This window comes from Mastigoproctus giganteus, chromosome 4 (genome assembly GCF_048544385.1).
Source record: "Mastigoproctus giganteus isolate SK-2022 chromosome 4, ASM4854438v1, whole genome shotgun sequence".
NCBI classification, from domain to species: domain Eukaryota; kingdom Metazoa; phylum Arthropoda; class Arachnida; order Uropygi; family Thelyphonidae; genus Mastigoproctus; species Mastigoproctus giganteus.
Genome location: NC_143578.1, coordinates 116,172,826 through 116,192,614, shown reverse-complemented (window position 1 = coordinate 116,192,614; position 19,789 = coordinate 116,172,826). Strand labels below are relative to the sequence as shown.

Below are 19,789 nucleotides of genomic sequence, written 5' to 3'. Positions count from 1 at the left end.
ATCTATTAGAGTGAAAGTGTGTGTTTTGATATATCTCCAATAATGGTCTTTACTTTCAATCTGCATCACTGTTTATTTTTTAATTGGAAAAATATACCTATAAAATTTAATAAATCTTGCCAGGTGTTGGGAAACCATTTTGTTTTTTTGGATAACAAAAGAAGGCTGCCATTAATAAAGTTATTATTTGTTCTTATTATTCAATACAACATCAGAATTATTTTTTTGTACAAATAGTGAGTAGTGCATGGATTGCAACTACATTCCTGCTTGTGCGACTTTTTCTTTTTTAGCAGCACCCACTGGAGCTGGAGGGTTAAAATGAATAATGATTCATCATACCACATTCGAAAGGTACTATACATTACAGATGAGAGAGAGAGAGATATTCATGTCACTGATATATTTTTATTTAATCCAGGTTAAAAATATTTTTTATTATGCAACAAAATAAACATAACCATTTCAACCATTCAAATTGATTATAATTCAAATTCCTTGTAAAACTGACTACTTTAGTTGTAGTATGCCAGTTCATATGGCCTTCATTATGTATGATGTCTGCATAAGTGTGTGCCTTACAGGGATTTGATTTGATTTTGGGTTTACTGGCACAACAGCAACCTGGGCTATAGTGCACCAACCACAGTGCTTATGGGGAAACATGAATGCTGTGCAGGCTGTAAATCATAAAAGGAAGGAGCTCTAGTTCCTCTAGCTAAGATTGACTAACTACAGACTAAAGAGATCTTTATAAATTCCTCCAGTTTCCAATGCAATTCAAGTCCTGGATCTCTCCAAATGAATGACCAGTGGATTCAAACTGGATCTATCTTGCTGAAATCTGTTAGTCTATACTTACATAACTTTATCCTTATTTGAATACAATGAATTTTACTCCTATTGATATAAAAATGAGAGTCTAAGTTAACAAATAACTGCAATGTTTCCATCAGCATTTATCAAGACCAAGATCACTTAAATATATCCATATAATATAATGTCAAAAAATTAATCTAAAGAATTAAATTAATTTCAAGTTTATCTCAATATTTTAATTACAGAACTTCAAAAAATCTGGAATAATCAAAAATCTGACACTTTTTTGAATATTTCTCTGAGGGTAGTCAACCATACAAGGGTCGAGAAGAAACAAACTAATCAGATATAAAACACTGTAAATACCAGATTTATATATTATCTTCCAATTCAATATAGTACTTAGTAGTTCTATACTGTCAACTAGCATTTAGTTAAGTATTTAGTTCTTAAGGCAATTTAACTGCTGAAATCATATTAATATGTATTATTTATATCTCGTATTAAAAAAACACTGGACAATTGCAACACCCATACTGGAAGCAGCAATTGGGCCAACAACCTTTATTTCTTAAGTAGGTAGTTATCCACTGGACCAATCCTGAGGTACAGGTTGGCTTAATGCTGGCAATTATCATTCTGTGGAGATTATAGAAATCAGAGCTAATGAAAATCATCTAATAAAAATTAATGAATTACTCCTGAATACTGAGTGCATAATAGTGTTTTGAAGTCTATGTGCATAAACTTAAAAAAAACAATTTTCAGGAATCTTATGTGATGGGTCTTCCCAAAAGATACTAGTTTATGAGGTTCTAGTGAATTTTATTCAACTGTGAGAGTACATATATCTTTGCAGAAATAGCTCTAATAGGCTATTTTCAAGTCTAAAATTGTATACAATATGTTTACATAGCAGCCAACTAAATTTTCTTTCAGCAGGGGATAAAAACTCTAGGTCCATAATTTTGCAAACAGACTACTAATTATTAGAATGAATAATGGTAATAATATTAGATTTTACAATTTGTTCCAAAAATTACATATCTGGCTTTTGAAGAATAAGTTTCCTGAGCTACTTGATTTTTTTATTAAAATCACAAAATTCTGAAGTTGTAAAATTAAAAGAATACTATCACATGTCTAAGTGGCTGATGATAAATGACATGCAAAATAAAAATTTACAATAGCAGCTAATAAACATTTCAGGAAAAATAATTATTTTCAAAAGCAAGCCTGTTGTGCTTTTATCGCTTCCCAGCTTTTGGCTAAGATCAAATTGCTCATGACGTTAAAAGTATTTTCAATACATTTTATAAGGAAAATCAAACAAAAATAAAATGTCTTAACATACTTATCATAGATAAGAGGAATTAACAGTAATCCATGAATGATGTAGTGTCAACTGCATTAACTTAGGAATAAAAATCTAAAATTTCAAGTAGTAACAAGTGTGTGAGTCCATTTATATTAACAAACAGTGAGGTATACATGACTAATAAGCACATACATGATTTGTTTTAATCAGCTCTGTGGTTACCTTCAAGGTCCAAGTGTTACTGGAATGTGAAAAAAGATCTAAAATCTCTTTAAAAGGAACATTATAATTATAAAAAAAAAATTTTTCAGAAATAGCCTGATAATTATATAATATTCCAGAAATAAGCTACCTACAATAAAGTACAGTGTGTGTACACACACACTGTACATTCACTACTTTTTTTTCAATTATTTCTATTTTGACCATTCTTTAAATGCTGCAGGACCGTTGCTCTGTACATTGCTATGGCCATTTTTGGTCAGAAGTGTACAGTCCTTCTTTACTATTACAAGGAAAGGAATGCCATGAACATCGTATTTCTCACTTATACTCCTACAAGAGATAACCAAACAGTATAATATATAAATCAATTTAATTATATATAATCAAATTTTATTATTTTGTATTTTTTCCTATTATTCATGCTTGTTATATTTCAAAAAAATATCTTTTAATCTGCAGGAAGCTGATGAAGAAAGAAACAACAGTTCAGACTAACAAACAAAAAAACTTTTTTGTCTATGTGTTACTTGCAAAAATTATCCAGCCTGATGTGCAAATTTAATCATTTTAAAAGACTAGTGTTAATTAAATGAATGGCTGAACTCGGCAATCTCCTCTAATTTTAAAATCTATTTTCATGCTGTCATTTATTAGGCATTGTGTCCACGTAAATAATCTTAATAAACAAATTGTATATAATGCATATGAGTTGTGTCAGTCATTTTGAACACAGAGTCTAGAGTCCGGGTGAGGAATATAACCACTGGAAACCCCCCAGAAACAAAGATAAGAGATGGTAGCACTTATTAAAGATTTCAAGACATTTCATACATAAACCGACATTATTTGAATTGTACTGGAAATAATCTTGAAAAAACATGTGTACAGTAATACCCCGACTTACGCGAACTCGGAGTTATGCGGTTCTTGATTTTTTCGTTTGGCAACACTGCCGCCCACTATCTTCAAGGTCGTTTTCCATATGTTATCGCTATACGGTGCGACGGCGGAGAATGAGAGCGAAAGATGAACAAAATTCAACTTTGCTGCTTTTATGTTTTTTATATCAATGATATAAATGAGGGGGAAACACATTTCACCATAATAACCTAAAAACCAACACAATTCCAGCTATCGGTATAATCGCAAATGCAATTAGATCGAGTTTACTACCAGTTTATAACAGATTCCACTAGCAGAAACGCAACTGGATTTTTATTGTTTTATGGTAGTAACCCCTAGAAATGTGAGGTGTTAATAGTGTATCTCTGCCTTTATGGTGTTGTTTATTCAGTTGCTACATGCGCGCAGCTTTGTTTATGCGTATCAAGCGTGCCTCCTCGTTTTGTAATTGTGCTTGATTCCCTAAAAATGAGTAAAATACTTAATTAAAAGGCGTGAAAAGGAAGCGTCCTGGTGAAGACACTGCAGATTCAGAGAGAAAAAGAAAAGCAATTATCGATAAACAAAGGCGGACTGGGTCAAAAATTCTTACCCGGGGAAAATTTATAGTGGCCTCATACTATGGTTTATGGCCAAAATCACACCGGCCTCCGGCCCACCGGGGTTTCCCTGGTAGGGCTTATGGCCAGTCCGCCTCTGTCGACAGAGAAAAAATATGAAATTGTGAAACGCTTTGAACGAAATGAAAGACCATGTGATATTGCACGTGCTACAGGCCTAAATGAAGCAACGGCGAAAAGCACATGACAATTGCAAACTTGACAGGTTGAAATAGGAAAAGGGCTCAATTGTAAAGGGCTTAAAAATTTTAGAAAACATAGACTCCAACGAAGAACGCGTTATAGCTACAAAGCAAGGAATAAAAAAATTATTAGCTTGCTACGAAGAAATTCTGCGTGCAAAAAAGAAGGCGCTGTGTCGTCAGACGAATTTGTTAGATTTTATGAAGCCATCGACATCGAAATAACTTTTTTATGTAAGTCATTTGTTTTTTTAATACTTATTTTGTATTAATATGTATAAAGACTGCAATTTTATTAATATTTTTCTTCTAAACTAGTGTTTTTGTTAGTCCTTGGTCCCAATTAAGCAAAATTTATATGTATTTATATGCAAAGTTGTACCCCGACTTATGCGAATTCGACTTACGCGATTTTCGTCGGACCCACCTATCGCGTAACTTCGGGGTATTACTGTATAAGTATTTACAAGAAGGGGTTAAAGAATGGGTGTGTGTGTGTGGGGGATAGACCTGAAACTAAAATGCCCTTAAAATTTCGAAATAGGATGCTAACCAAAAAAATGTGAATATATGAAAGGCATACTTATACCAGGTGTTTCAAAAATATGTGAGACATTTAGGATCAATTCAGGACCTGAAAAATAATGAAAATATTCATATAAATGTGTCTGATTCTTTCACTGAAAAAAAATAATAAATAAGAATAAGCAGACACATACCTAGTAAATATTTAGCATTAGTATATCTTTATTGCAATCAGTGAAAAATTTTACCTGTATGCCCATAACAGCAACAATGCTAATAGTGATATGATGCAAGAAAAATCTTTTACTGCATCAGCCAAAAAAAAAAGAGAAAATTCACCTTTCCATCCACTCCAAAAGTTTGTCCAGTTCTTCCTTTAATTTATTTAAGCTAACAACTTTCATGACAGAGCAATTTGATCCAGTAACCAACCACTCACTGGCTAAAGGCAAACTTCTGCACATATAATCTGGCACATAGGTTTCTGTGGCCATAATGCACCTCCCAAGGTTTTTGTAGTACTTTGATCCAAGCCTGATGTGAATCGAACCCACGACCTTTGGGTTGCCAGGCAGGCACTTTACCCACCCAGCCCAATCGGCCACGTGTTCTAATCACACTACTAGTGAATGCTCGGCGCAGACTAGTAGTTTGAACATGGGAAGCCTGCCGTGGATGACATCACAGAAGTTTGTTTGTTATTTGGTTTTTAGGAGCATTAGAAACTAAGGCCATGTTGCTCCGGGAATATGCGGTAGTCATTCCCTTGACCTTTCCGCATCCTCCGTATTTGGTGGTGACAGGCTCGAACCCTGGTCTAATCAAGAAGCGTGTGCTACGCACTGCTGCTCCTTCCCACCTGGCTACGGAGGCGCCCCATCACAGAAGTGACATCATCCATGGCAGGAATCCCCAAGGATGCAAACAGAGCCCATTGTTAAAATATTAACAGCTCACCACTCATTGCAACAAAAAAATAAAATTTCATCAAAATTGGTAAAACAATTTTTGGAAAAGAAAAAAAAAAAAATGTCATTTTCAAATTAATCTTTAAATAAAGTTCATTGACCTTGGCAGGAAGAACATTCCATTTCTGATAAAAATCGCATGAAAATATTAGTAAAAATGAGTTTTTGAAACTGATTTTGGACCCCCTCCCCTCTGATCGGGGCACTAGGCAGATGTCTTTTTTGCCTATAGGATAAACGTGCACAGGCTAAGGGTTTGCTTACTTCCTTTGCTGCCTCCCTTAATATAACTGATAGATCCCATCCACCCCAGGTGTCTTATCTTTCTTATGTTTAATTTCAACTATTTTTCTTCCACTTTCCTATCAGTTATCACAAAATCATTTAGCTCCTTATTAGCTGGATAAAGGGGAACAGGTATTCTATGTGTTATCAGACACTCAGTCTAAAAACACTGATGGATCCGATATATTTCTATTATAGAAGATTTAGGAGAAGTCCGGTTGGCCTGCCTAAAATCCACTCATGCACACCTCGATGGTAAGCCCTGTGATGTCACTTAGGTGGCAACGAACATGTAGAGTGGTTCTCTTCAAGACACCTGGTCAGTGTGAAGAGGAAAAGACCAAACCCTCCACCACACGACAGCACAACGAAACAAATGGCCCTCAGTCCCCAGCGGCTCTCACTCCCCTCCTCTTATGGCAGCAGGAGGGTCAAAGTGAAAGCAGAGGGTGCTAAGAATCTCAGGGAATGACCAGGCTGCCAAGCACGGAAACTCAACTTGGCATGTTACAACATAAGATTGCTCATTGGTGAAGATAGGATATTAGAGGTGGAAAAGGAATTAGAAAATGTGAATTGGAATATCATCGGTTTGGCTGAAACAAGGAGAAGAAATGAATCACTTATAAGTTTATCAAGTGTAAATCTGCTGTACACCAATGGAAACAGTGAAAGCAGCAAATGGAGTTGGCTTTCTGGTCTATAAAGATATAAAAAACAACATCATCACCAAGTGTGTCAAAACTACTACTCAGGTTTCTAAGAGGTACAAGCTAAAGGTTATAATGATTTATGCACCAACATCGAGCCATGATGATGAACAGGTTGAAGAAATGTACACCGAAATTGAGCCTTCTAGATGAGCAGAAAACCCACCACACTATTATTATGGGGGACTTCAATGCTAAGGTTGGAAAAAGAAAAACAGCACAGAAAGGGGAATTATAGGAAATTTTGGAACTGGTGAAAGACTTGTGGAATTTGCAGAATCTCAAGGATTGTCAGTAATGAACACCTTTTTCAAAAAAAGGGTGAACTTTTTTTCAAGAAAAGTGGATATGGAAGAGTCCAAATGGATTAAAAACTAATGAAATCGACTTCATCCTCACTAACAGAAGATATCGTGAATGATGTTACCATCCTGAACAAGGTAAATGTTGGAAGTGATCACAGAATGGTAAGATGTACACTTGATATAGATGTAGGAAAGGAAAAAACTGACTCGAGTAAATAATACAAAGGTCTTTGAGATAACAGAAGAGGAGAAAAAGCAGTATGTACTGGAACTTAAGAACAAGTTTGAGCTTCTGCAGACTGATCAGCACCAAGCTATCGACGAGGAATATTACAACTTTCTGAAAGTGATAAAGCCCAAGAAACCTATAGGTAAAAAGAAATCCAAAGAAGAAAAAATTAGTCAAGAAACACTTGTCATAATGAATCGAAGGTGACAAATGAAGAGCAAGATAAACACTGACAAGGAGAAATTTGAGTATACTGAGTTATGCAAAGCCATTAGAAAGAGACTCAGAGAGGACATAAGAAGATTTAACACAAGAAAAGTAGAACAAGCATTAAGGGAAAACAAAGGACTTAAATCAGCAGCCATGTGCTGTAATACAGAAAGACAAATGATACTGAAACTGATGGTGTACTTATAAATAGAAGAGAAGGCATAATTCAAATAGCAGGAGACTACTATACAAGTAGCGAAGGAATGATGCCAGCAGTGGGGAAGATGGATCGCAAATTAGTAACACGTATGACATACCCGATTTTCTTCCTGATGAGGTAAAACATGCGTAAAGAAAATGAAGAATCAGAAAGCCCCGGGGAAGATGAAGTTACTGTAGTGTTGTTAAAATTGGGAGGAAGAGACATAACACAAAAACTGGCAAGGCTCTTCACAAAATGCATTAGAAAAGGTGTGGAATAATGCATTATTCCACGACTAAGCAATGGAATAATGCAATCATAGTTTTGCTGCATAAGAAAGGAGATAAACTGGAAATTATAGACCAATTAGCTTGTTATCCCACATCTACAAGTTGTTCACAAGGGTCATTACTAACAGATTAGAAAGAATACTTGTTGAGAATCAACCGAAAGAGCAAGCTGGCTTTAGGACAGGATTCTCAACTATGGATCACCTTCACATAATATCACAGCTAATTGTGAAAGCAAATGAATATAAAACACCATTATGCCTGGCATTTGTGGATTATGGAAAAGGCATTTGACTCCATACAGCATAAGGCAATATTTTGGGCACTGGAAAGACAAGGCATAGATACCCCATATATTATGATTTTGAAGAAAATATAAGAGAAGGCTAGAAAAAGACAGTATTAAATTTAAAATCGAGAAAGAAGTACAACAAGGAGACACAATATCTCCACAGCTGTTTACTGCTGCCCTTGAGGAAACTTTCAGAAGATTAGACTGGTCGCAGAAAGGAGTCAATGAATGGAGAGTACCTAAACCATTTATGATTTGCAGATGATATTGTGGGATCATAAGCCATGATCCCAAAGAATTAGAGGAAAATCTTAATCAGTTATGCACAGTTAGTAGGGATTTTGGACTAAAGATGAATATGGCTAAAACAGAAGTAATGATGAACAAGTATGCCACAGAAAAGGACATAATGATTGAAGGAGCAGTAACTGAAAAGGTGGAGTCATATACTTATCTGGGATAAGTTATTAGTTGTAATAATGATAAATGGCTGGAAGTCATGAGAAGAATAAATTTTGGATGGATAGCATTCAGGAACTATAGTCACATACTAAGGAGCAATATCCCAGTTTGTCTGAAACGTAAAAAAATGAACCAATGTGTACTCCCCACCATTCACTTCCCTTTCGCTTATGGAAGTGAAACTTGGGCACTCACCAAAAGAATGGAAAAGAAGCTGAGAACTAAACAGCGAAGAATGGAACGAATTATATTGGGAATCAGACTGTTAGATAAGAAGAGAAACACATGGATTAGGCAGAAAACTCAAGTAAAGGACATTCTTATCAAAACTAAAGAACTAAAATGATCTTGGGCAGGACACGTAGCTCAAAGACATGATGACAGATGGACTAAGAAAATAACAGAATGGTACCCTAGAAGAGCTAGAAGAAAACCTGGAAGACAATGGTAGAGATGGATAGATGAAATTCATGGGTTTGTGGGTAATAAATGGATAGCCATTGCACAAAACAGATGGAACTGGAAAGTTGCTGGAGAGGCTGTCATCCTGCAGTGGATTTAAAATGGCTGATGATGATGATAGCTGGATAAACATCTTGCCTCCACTTCTTTACAGATTTTCTCATGTGTGAATCTGTTAGTATATACTTACATAACTTTATCCTTATCTGAATACAACAAATTTACTCCTTAATATATAAAATAAGAGAGAGAGTAAGTTAAGAAATAACTGGAATTATTTCCATCAGAATTTAACAAGACCAAGATCACTTGAATATATCCATATAATATAATGTGCAAAAAATTAATCTTAAGAATTAAATTAATTTTGAGTTTATCTCAATATTTTAATTAAAGAAGAACTTCAAAAAATCTGGCATTCAAAATCTGGAATAATAAAAAATCTGACACTTTTTTTTGAATATTTCTCTGAGGGTAGTCAACCATACAAGGGTGGAGAGGAAACAAACTAATCAGATTTAAAGCACTGCAGATGCCAAATACTCATTCAGTTTGTCAGCTATCTGAGCAAGATCATCAACAGTCGAACCATCAATATCAAGTGGGCCAATCTGATTCATCCCCTTCCTTCTAGAGTTTACATAAAGAAGTCTTTGCTGTTTTTTTTTTTTTTTTTTTTTTTTTTGCATCCTTTGCCAAAGATTTCTCATAATCTGCCTTCGCCTGCCTAACCTCGTTTGTGACTTAATTGCAGACTAGTTTATATCTACCATTGGCTTCTGTGTAGCCCGATAATTTATATGCATCCCATTCATCTGACATCCATTTAGGCCTAAACCTTGACTTTCTTAACTAGTTTTTCTTAGTTAGTATGAAAAGCCTAGTAGCTTTCAAGATTACTTCCAAAATTACTTCTCCTTTAGAATTTGCTGCTGGTAATATCATCAGTTGGTCCCACAGTATAGAATTTAAGTACTGTCCAAGACCACCAGAGTCACCTTTATGAAAGCAAAAACCCATCCCTTTACCCCCAATGGTAATTACATCTTTAATTAAACTCCACATCAGTACACTGTGATCACTGCCTCCTAGTGGTTCTTTTATCTGTAGACTTTTAATGCATCAATAATCACTGCTGATAATCAGAATTTTCATGGTTTGACATACAGAATTACAAGACAGATTCCTGCTGATATTTTAGAGATTCATATTGACACAAAACAAGATATAAGGAAAACACAAAAGTCTACTTAATATACGTAAAACTGTTATTTCGTTCGAATCTGGGAGCCATTGTTTTTGTATAGAGTAGTAGGGAATTCAAATTTTTAATTCTGGTAACTAGGCAGCTCTAACGTATAATTATATAGCGTAATATGCATCACTGCATTTAGGATTCTATTAGATAGCGTAGTATTGACAATTAATTAATTAAATTTATTGATCTTATTAATTTAAAATATCATGCTCCAGAATAGAGCAGCAAAGCAACGGGCACAAAGCGGCAGGAGTGCTGTGACTCGGGGGAGAACTGAGGGGGGCAATTCTCCAACGCATCACAGCCTAAAAAATTGTGCAACTTGTGAAATGTTTGCCAAACTCTCTGGAACAGAACATGATCTAGCCAAGGAGGATGTCTTTGGGTGTGCCAGGTGCAGAGAGTGTCTAGAAATTAGGCATCAACTCAGCATTCTACTGGGCGTCTATGAGTGCTTGAGGTGTAGGGTAGATGCCCTCGAAGAAATTAATATGAAGGGCCCATCAAGCTCTCAGCTGCCCAACTCAATGCCAGAGCTCACTCCTGGGCATCAGGCAACACAGCGGCAATCTCCAAGGCAGAATGCTTGTTTGCTTGTTTGTTTCGGTTTTTTGGCACATTAGCAACTAAGGCTACAATGCGCCAAGGCCAGGTAATACCTAAAAATTTAGGCAGAATGCGCTGGTCCCAAAGGAACTAGTTATTGTTGGTGACTCTATTGTCAGGGAGACAGGGAATATATTGTGTAAAAAGGATAGTGGAACAGGACCAGGGTATGTCTGCCAGAGGCAAAAGTTGATGATGTAAAGCATATATCATCTTTTAAGGGTACAAAGGGTGATATTGTTGTACACATTGGCACCAATGACATTAAGAGTAGGAGATCTGCAGATTTACTTAATCTACAGATTTACTTAACAAGTACAGGTCAATGTTGCAAAAAAGTCGCGAGTTGGGGTTATATTTGAAAGTGTCTGCAATTCTGCCCAGACATGATAGGAGGGAATACACGATGAGTGCCTTGTCAATCAATTCGGCCCAGGAGGGAATGTGCAAGGCTCAAGGGGTAGAATTTTTTTCAGCGTGGTCGGTGCTTGTTAACAGGAGAGATTGCTTCTACAGGGATGGGATACACTTAAATAGAAAGGGTGCAAGAATATTTGCTGATGCTATCAAGGCAGTGTTAGGTGGGTCAGAAAACTGCTAGCTTGGGGAATTCACAGACTAAAAGGTTAAAAATAGCTGCAGGCAGAGGTGAAGGTGATTCTTGCACTACTTCTATTAGAATAAGCAGCGGCATGGAGCGAGGGGTGTTGGGGGTTTCAAGGACTGATGGCAGTCATCGTGAAACAGGTGGGTATATGGGATGTGTTAGGGTAACTAATAATAAGAATAGGTACATGTATACTTGCATATGGCACCTCCGTAGGCAGGTGGGAAGGAGCAGTAGTGCATAGCACACCCTTCTTGATTAAAACCGGGGTTCGAGCTCGTGACCACCAAATACGGAGGATGCAGAAGGTCAGGGAATGACCACCGCATATCCCCAGCCCGAATAAAGGGTGAGGGCTGGCGTCAGGAAGGGCATCTGGCCGTAAAAATTGCATGCCAAAACAATAAAAACGCTGCCCCCAAATAATAATGGGAAAAGGCGAGGACAAAAAAAGAAAACAAAAAAAAAAAACATGTCTACTTGCATGTATACCAATGCTAGAAGTATAGTAAATAAATTTGATGAATTTGAAGTGTTCGTCAAGACATCCAAGGCGGATATTGTTGGGATAGCAGAGACGTAGTGTCACACAGATATAAGGAATGCAAAACTGGAACTTGGGGAGTACAATGTGTACAGAAAGGATAGGAAGGGAGCAGGTGTTATGCTGTTAATTAAGAAAAACATAAAATCAAAAGAAGTGCATCCAGTTGATATAGATGAACAGTGCACTGTTGAGTCAGTTTGGTATGACATAAGCATTGCAAAAGCAAAAATAAGAGTAGGAGTGTTTATAGGCCTAATGCCTCGAATGAGTACAATGAACAATTGTATAGAGAAATAGTGGGCTAGTAAATCAGAATGTCTTATAATGGGGGATTTTAACTTCCCAGATATTGACGGGAACTTGTGGGTTGGTCACTCAAACACTAGTAAGACTTTTGTGGATTTATGGGATGATTGTTTTATGCAGCAGCATGTTCGAGAGGCAACCAGAGAGGGTAATACTCTTGATCTGGTTATCAGCAGTAATCATTCGTGTATTAAGAATTTGCAAAGGAACCACTAGGTGGCAGTGATCACAGTGTACTGATGTGGGATTTACTTAAAGATATAATTACCATCAGGGGTAAAGGAAAGGGTTTTTGCTTCTGTAAAGGTAAGTACAGTGGTCTCAGACAGTTTTTAAATTCTGTACAGTGGGATCAACTGACGATGTTACCAACAGTAAATTCTAAGTGGGAAGCATTCAAGGAATTAATCGTGGATGCTACTAAAGGTTTCATACCTATTAGCAAATACTGTTCAAGGTTTAGGCCTAAATGGTTATCAAATGAACTAATGAGACTCGTGACAGAGAAGAAAAATGCATGGGATGCATATAAATTATCAAGCGACTCAGAAGCCTATGGCAAATATAAGCCTGTCTGTAATCAGGTCACAAAGGAGGTTCGGCAGGCGAAGGCAGATTATGAAAAATCTTTGGCAAAAGATGCTAAGAAAAACAGCAAGGATTTCTTTACTTATATAAACGGTAAAAATAAGGGGATGAATCTGATTGGTCCACTTGACATCGATGGTTCGACTGTTGATGATCCTGCTCAGATAGCAAACAAACTGAATGAGTATTTTGCATCTACATTCACACATGAGGAGTTATTAAGGTTTGAAAATGACAGAAGGTTATCAAATTGTAGCAGGGTGTTTAATGATTTTGTAATAACTGAGAGCGAAGTGGAGGAGAAAAAGTTAAACATAAGAAAGGCACCTGGGGTGGATGGGATCTATCCAATTATATTAAAAGAGGCGGCGAAGCAACTAAGCAAACTCTTAGCCATAATTATGAGAGCATCCTTGGACTCAGGGGAGGTCCCCACAGACTGGAGATGTGCAAATGTATACCCAATTCACAAAAGGGGGATCGAAGGGTCACTTGAGTAATTACAGACCAGTTAGTTTAACTTCTGTTCCGGGTAAAATAATGGAGTCACTGGTTAAAGATGAATTGCAGGATCATCTAGACAGGACCTTAGCAATAATTCAGACACAGCATGGGTTTGTTAAGGGAAAGTCTTGTCTGACAAATTTGATGGGATATTATGGTGTGGTTACAAAGGAACTGGATGCAAAAAATAATTTTGATATCGTATATGTGGATTCAGGAAAGCTTTTGACACTGTTACGCATGGAAGACTATTGTACAATTTGGAGAGCAGAATGGTATTAAGGGTAAGTTGCTACAATGGATAAAAGGATGGTTCAGTGGGAGAAGACAGAGGGTGGTAATTAATGGGGGCTGCACTTCGTGGACTAATGTTATTAGTGGAGTCCCACAGGGTTCGGTGTTGGGTCCTCTGTTGTTTTGTATATTTATCAATGATATTGATAAAGGTATATCAGGCTTAGTGTTGAAGTTTGCAGATGATACAAAGGTTGGCAGGGTTATTAATGACAGTAATGGCAGTGTGCTACTGCAACAGGATCTAGATAATTTGGGCAGATGGGCTAAGAAGTGGCAATTTGAAGTTTAACATTGACAAATGCAAAGTACTGCATATGGGTAGAAGTAACCCCAGAGAAAAGTACCAACTGTGTGGTACTACACTTAAGGTGGTAGAAAATGATAAAGACCTGGGAGTAATTGTGCAGTCAGATATGAAGTTTTCTGAGCAATGCAGACAGGCTGCCAGGGCAGGTCATGGGGTTTTGTCAATATATAGGAATTTTGCTAGCAGGGAAAAGGAGGTGATTGTCCCTGTATAAGGCAGTGGTCATACAGGTCTGGAGGCCTCATTTTAGGAACGATGTAGATTTGCTTGAGCGTGTACAGAGAAGGGCAACAAGATTGGTGAGGGGAACGAAGGGATCCTCTAACCAAGAGAGGCTTAAGTTCTGCAAATTGCAGTGGCTGGAGACTAGGCACCTGCACGGTGGTGTGATTGGGGTGTATAAGGCCTTGAATGGGTTGAGCACACTGAATTCTGATGGGATCCTTCCACTTGTTCAGATTACGAACCTAAGGGGGCATAAATTCTAATTAAGAAAAGACAGATGTAGAATAGATGTGCAGAAATTTGCCTTTAGCCAGCGGGTGGATAATTGCTGGAACAAACTTCCATCTGTCGTTGTGGAAGTTGATAAGTTAAATAAATTTAAGGAGGAACTGGACAGGCATTTGGAGGGAATTGTGTGATTTTTTTTTTTTTTTGGCTGATGCTGCATAAGCTCATACATTTTCTTTCTTGCATCACATGCCACTACTACTACAATATGTTATAAGGGATTAGTAAACTTATGGCAAGTCAAATGGAATATTGCTTCTGTGCGACAGACAGATTTTTCCTGATGCTACATTTCTAATTCAAAAATGAACCCTGAAATGGTTTCCTATATGGTCTTTACTTGTCATTCTTTTTCACAGGACATGGATCCTTGATTGAGAAACTTTTCAAATTTAATCTTTCAAGTACTGATTTGTGTGCATGTGGAAGTAAATAAAACTGGCAATGTTTATTTTTTGAGTGTCACTTGTATGAAGACTGTAGAGCTTCTTTTACACAAATAGTGGGAACTTTAGACCCTGGTCAACAGTCTAAATTTCCCACAATTTGTGTTCCCACTTCAATATCACTGTAATTTGAATGCATCACAGAATTTTGCTCAGGATGTCTTTACTAGAAGATGCTGTTTGACTTAATTTTCAGTTTTTAATATTCTAACGTTTGTTTATGGACAATTGTGATGAGAATTTAAATTTTCTTAAATAGTTTAGTACAGTGACTGATGCTTTATAACTTTGTTTTGCCCATTACAATGTTTTATCATAGTAAATATGGAACTATGGCTAATATTTACTTCTGATCAGAACTTGAGGAATGTATTCTTAAATGGGCCTTAAGGAGTCAGTGGTAGAATTCTGAACTATGAATGGCTAATGGACTCATGATAAAAATTATCCTTTACTGATACTGTGTTAAATTTTACACTTTGTGGCTGTTTGATGGAGGCAAAGTTGCAGTACCCATTTCCCCCCAACAGAGGGCACCCAGGTTTTTTTTTTTTTTATCCCAACACCCCATGCGATTTTTTTTTTTTTTTAACTCCTCTGGAGTAGGCCCTTCCCCAGATGAATCTGCACCACATTTTGGCAATATCAGGTGGGACAGATTCTCAAATTGAGAGAATGCGTGCTGTACTGGGACTGGCCCACTTTTCCATGGTGTGGACGAGTAGTTAGAATCATTACTACACATGAATGATGCTTCTGGGTAGCCAATCAACCAGAACAACACAACACGCATTAATTACAGACAAACCTACACTAATCACGTATATGGCCCATTGACAGTGGTACTGTTCTTCATGGACACAAGATGGATTTGAATTGATATTTCAGGAGCTGCTCTTTACAAAAACACGTATCCTTCCTGCATACATTGTACTCGTCTTGAGTGACAGACACCATGTCTCCGATATCCCTACAATGTCTGCTTTGATGACTTAATCAGTAATTCAAATTCATCAAATTTATTTATAGTGCTCCTAGAATTATTGCACATGCAAGTATACATGCACCTGTTCTTACTCTTAGTTATCCTAATACAGCCCATGTATTTACTTGTTCTATGACAACCCACAGCTGGGCCTGAAGTCCCACACACCTTGCTTTTCAGGCTGTTGCACGAGTTCCAATAGAAGCAGTACAAGAATTACTTTCACCTCTGCTTGTGGCTCTAGTTAATCTGTTACTCTGTGTATCTCACCAAAGCCTGCAGTTTTCCAATCCACCTGTCACTGCCTCAATAGCATCAGAAAATATTTTCGAACCCCTTCTATATAAGTGTATCCTATCCCTGTAAAAACAGTCTATCCTGTTAACAAGCACAGCTCACGCTGAGAAAAATTCTACCCCATGAGCCTTGCACATTCTCACCAGAGCTGAAATGACTGGCAAAGTGTTTGACGTGTACTCCCTCCTATCATGTCTGGACAGAATGCAGATACTTTCAGATTCAATCCTAACTTGCAACTTTTTCCCAATATTGCCCTGTATTTGTTAAGTAAATCTGCAGATCTTGTACTCTTTATGTCATTCATGCCAACGTGTGCAACAATACCACGTTGGCATGAGTTGGCACAAAAACAGAATCAAACTTCTGTTTTTGTGCCCTTAAAAGATTCTAAAACATCATCCACGTTTTCTCCTGGTAGACATACCCTGGTACTATTCTACCTATCTTCCTTGAACAATATATTTCCCATTTTCCTGACAATCGAGTCACCAACAACAACTGATTTCTGTGGAACCAGCACATTCTGCCCTGGGGATTGCCACTGTGTTGACTGATGCACAAGTGTGAGCTCTGGCATTGAGTTGTGCAGTTGGGAGTTTGATGAGTCCACATTTTAATTCCTTCAAGGGCATCCACCCTACTCTTCAAGCTCTCGTAAATGCCCATCTGAACACTGAGTTGGCACATAATTTCTTCAAACTATCTGCACTGAACACAGGACACGACACACCCTTTGGCTGTATCATTTCCTGTTCACAAACACTGCAGAAATAGCAATTTCATTAGGCCATGATTCGTAAAAGACCCACTCCCTTCAGTTCTTTCCCAAGCCACAGCACTCCCGCTACTTTGTTGATTTCATCTGGGTATTTCCATTTAAATTCAATTTAATTTAAAAATACTACACTAAGTTAATATACACCTAAATGCAATAACACATATTATGCTATCTAGCTTATGTTACACTATGAAATTCATATTATATGTTACACATTACATACATACAGTTTTAAATTAGTTATTAATGTCCAAGTTTGCAGATGATACGAAGGTTGGCAGGGTTGTTAAGGACACTAATGACAGTATACTGCTGCAACAGGATCTAGAAAAGTTGAGCAGATGGGCTGAGAGGTGGAAAATGAAGTTTAATATTGACAAATATAAAGTACTACATATGGGAAGCACTGATTTGTTACTCTGGGTAACCCCAGAGTAACGTATCAACTCTGTGGTACTACACTGACAGTGGTAGAGAATGAAAAGGACCTGGGAGTAACTTTGCAGGCAGATATGAAGTTTTCGGAGCAGTGCAGATGGTCTGCAAGTGTAGCTCATGGTGTTGTGTCAATGATATACAGGAATTTTTCTAGCAGGGATAAGGAGGTGATTATCCCCTTGTATAAGGCAATGGTCAGGCCACACCTTGAGTACTGTATACAGGTCTGAAGGCTTCATTTTAAGAAGTATGTAGAGTTGTTGGAACGAGTGCAGAGAAGGGCAACAAGATTAGTGAATGGAACAAAGGGTTGCTTTTATAAAGAAAAGCTTAAGTTTTGCAGATTACAGTGTCTGGAGACTAAGCACCTGCGAGGTGATCTGATTGAGGTGTGTAAAGCCTTGAATGGTTTGAGCATGCTCAATGCTGATGGGATTTTTCCTCTTGCTCAGAATAATCACCTGAGAGGGCATAAATTCAAATTGAGGAAAGACAGTTGTAGAATAGATGTGCAGAAGTCTGTCTTTTGCCAGCGGGTAGTTGATTGATGGAACAGACTTCCATCTTCTGTTGTGGAAGTTGATAGCCTAAATAAATTTAAGGCTGAGCTGGACAGGTATTTGGAAAGAACGAAGGGGTGAAATGGGAGCGGTTTTTTTTTTTTTTTGGCTGATGCTGCATAAGCTTGCTTTCTTGCATCATATGCCTCTACTAATGCTAATCTTACTAAAAGTAAAATTTCTTAGCTAAAAACAGAAAAATATTAGCCAACTTATGTGATTAGAACCTTCAAGCTACTTATCACAATTCAAACTCTACAACTCCACTAATAGTTACATGCTATGATATTTACACCAAATCAACAATACAAAAGCTCTATGAATATTAAAACGTAACTTTCAAAATCTCTAGCTAAATTTAAAATTATTGATAAAAGGAGCTAAGAATGGGGATGAGGAGTTCTTATATTTTAATGCAAAAATAGTATATAACAGTATATAATAACGAGTATATAACACATGAAGTAAATGCAGTAAATCAATTAGGTCCTCTCCATGTCCAAAATAATGAAATCATAACAATCCGGCCAGAATTGTAAATAAGATGAACCAGTATTTTGCATTCATTTTTACAAATAAAAGGCATTTTGAACAGGGGGACACAGAGAAAGAGAGTCAGATTGTGATAAGATTAGCTGTATAATGATCTCTAAGAAAAAAAACCGTATCACTACACTCTGGGGTGATTCCTGTGGACTGGAGAAGTGGGAATCTCTGATCCATTCACAGGGGTGGGGTTAATTTGGAAATGGTAACTACTGACCAGTGAGTTGTCTTCTGCAGTTGGTAACTTAATGGAATTGGTGATTAAAGACTCAACATCTGCATAAGAATGAAATCCTAAATGGATCACAACATAGGTCTGTGAAGGAAAGTCTTGCCTCACAAATCTGGCTAATTACTATGGTGTCAAGAAGCATTTGGATGCTGAAAACAATTTCAAAATTTTTGCACTTCTGTATGAGTATGATGGACAACTATAGAGTTGACCAGTAAATCAGAATGTCTTATCATGGGGTATTTTAACTCTCCAGATATCAAATTTAACTTGTGGGTCAGTCACTCAGTAACAGAACAGGTCTGATTTAATAGATGGCTATTTTCTATAACAGTACATTAGCATGCTAACATACTTAGTATGATACTAAGCTTTTTATACTAAACTAAAGGTGGTAGATGACTTTCATCAACCGGTGAAATACCACCACTTTGCTTATTGGAGGCTTGAAGTGGTGAAACCCATGTTTAGTCTCTAGAGCAAAGTTTCCGGCATCCCCCTCCCCCCATACTTCTCCTTCAATCCATGCATGGTACTAAGTACTATAGGTTTTGATACCTTTCGTGTTTGGGGTTTTCATAAAAAAAAAAAAAAAAATTAAGAGATACTGTTGAAGGTTTAGACCCAAATAGATATCAGATAAACTGATGAGATTAGTGGCAGAGAAGAAAAATGCATGCAATGATTATGAATTATAAGGTAATACAGAAGCCTACAGTAAGCACAAACTACATTGCAATGAAGTTACTAATGAGGTTAGGCATACTAAAGCAATGAAGAGTTTGGCTAAGAACATAAAGAAAAACAACAAAATATTCTTTGCTTATGTTAATGTTCACAGGAAAGGGATGAATCATACTGGTCCACTGGATATACCGTATTTCCCCATGTATAAGACGCACCTTTTTTCGAAAAATTGGATGCATCTTATACAGTGGTTGTAGATTTTTTTTACTTGCATTTC

General features: G+C 37.1%; 1 pseudogene across 1 annotated transcript in view; it reads right to left on the bottom strand.

Moving 5' to 3' along the window:
* Positions 1-2,553: 2,553 nt before the first annotated feature.
* LOC150087011 (nucleoredoxin-like protein 2) overlaps positions 2,554-19,789 on the bottom strand; it is a 40,149-nt pseudogene continuing 22,913 nt past the window's right edge. The window contains exon 2 of the transcript XR_016546860.1: positions 2,554-2,689. The product of XR_016546860.1 is annotated as a nucleoredoxin-like protein 2 (transcript). The remainder of the gene's footprint in view (positions 2,690-19,789) is intronic.